The sequence below is a fragment of the Chiloscyllium plagiosum genome, chromosome 37, assembly GCF_004010195.1.
Source record: "Chiloscyllium plagiosum isolate BGI_BamShark_2017 chromosome 37, ASM401019v2, whole genome shotgun sequence".
Classification (NCBI taxonomy): Eukaryota; Metazoa; Chordata; class Chondrichthyes; order Orectolobiformes; family Hemiscylliidae; genus Chiloscyllium; species Chiloscyllium plagiosum.
In genome coordinates, this window is record NC_057746.1 from 19,664,407 (window position 1) to 19,665,763 (window position 1,357).

General features: G+C 48.4%; 1 protein-coding gene and 1 long non-coding RNA gene across 2 annotated transcripts in view; both read right to left on the reverse strand.

Moving 5' to 3' along the window:
* The window catches only part of LOC122541339, a 12,393-nt gene extending 11,541 nt beyond the window's left edge, over nucleotides 1–852 (reverse strand). Inside the window, exons 1-2 of the long non-coding RNA XR_006309570.1 lie at nucleotides 681–852; nucleotides 473–588 (exon numbers count right to left, since the gene is read on the reverse strand). This is a non-coding gene — a long non-coding RNA (uncharacterized LOC122541339). The remainder of the gene's footprint in view (nucleotides 1–472; nucleotides 589–680) is intronic.
* LOC122541254 (nuclear factor 7, brain-like) overlaps nucleotides 1–1,357 on the reverse strand; it is a 27,691-nt gene that overhangs the window by 23,703 nt on the left and 2,631 nt on the right. The window lies entirely within an intron of this gene.

Genomic DNA, 1,357 nt, shown 5'->3' on the forward strand with positions numbered 1-1,357 from the left:
CCCTGCCCTGGGAGTGTTTGATGGGAACAGTGTAGAGAGAGCTTTACTCTGTATCTAACCCCGTGCTGACCTTGTCGTGGGAGTGTTTGATGGGGACAGTGTAGAGAGAGCTTTACTCTGTATCTAACCCTGCGCTGTCCCTGCCCTGGGAGTGTTTGATGGGGACAGTGTAGAGGGAGCTTTACTCTGTATCTAACCCCGTGCTGTCCCTGTCCTGGGAGCGTTTGATGGGGACAGTGTAGAAGGAGCTTTACCCTCTATCTAACCCCGTGCTGTCCCTGTCCTGGGAGTGTTTGATGGGGGACAGTGTAGAGGGAGCTTTACTCTGTATCTAACCCGAGCTGGCTTTACCTTCATCATAATGAGTAAAGGGAGCTTTTCTTTCAGTATGAATGAGTAGGACATCATTCAACCCGGAGCTGTTTAAATCCCTCGCTCTGACTCTTACAAATAGGTAGGAAGAGAGACTTACCAGGGTGGATGCTATCCAGCATTTCCCTCCACACTGTATACTGTAAAGGGCTATTGAACTGTCCCAGACAGAGTTTATCAGACACCAACACCACCTTGGAATAGTCCTCCTTCGACCTGGCAACATCAAAGAGTCAACTTTATCAAAGGCCTTCTTGCAAAGCAAGCTGCTGGTGATTTCACCAAAAAGGTGTCGAACTCTCTCCTACCTTGTCTTACGAGCTGTTTCCACCTGAAAAAAATAATTTAACAATAGAATAGTGAGCAAGGGCCTGGGCAGAAATGACTATTAAAAACCGTCATTAAATAAAAACGTGAAGGGCGTGGATAGAGGGAAATAGCCAAGGTCTTGTCCTCCTGGGTCTGGGGGGAGGTGGGGTGGGGGAGTCCGACACTAGACAGCATAGGGTGAGAGGGGAAAGATTTAAAAGGGACCTAAGGGGCAACTTTTTCACACAGAGGGTGGTGCGGGTATGGAATGAGCTGCCAGAGGATGTGGTGGAGGCTGGTACAATTACAGCATTTAAAAGGCATCTGGATGGGTATATGAATAGGAAGGGTTTGGAGGGATATGGGCCGGGTGCTGGCAAATGGGACTGGATTAGGTTGGGATATCTAGCTGGCTTGACCAGCCAGACAGAAGGGTGTGTTTCCGTACTGTACAGCTCTATGGCTCTATTTAAAACACAGGCCAACAATAGGAAGGAAATTGGGGAATTCTAGCATCAACTTGGCAACGGTCTCACTCATAGCAACCGGGAATGATTCAATCCCATTGCAGGCAACAATGGTGAGGGGGTGTTAGACACACACACACACACTCACACATACACACACACACATACACACACTCACACAGACACACACACTCACACACACACACACA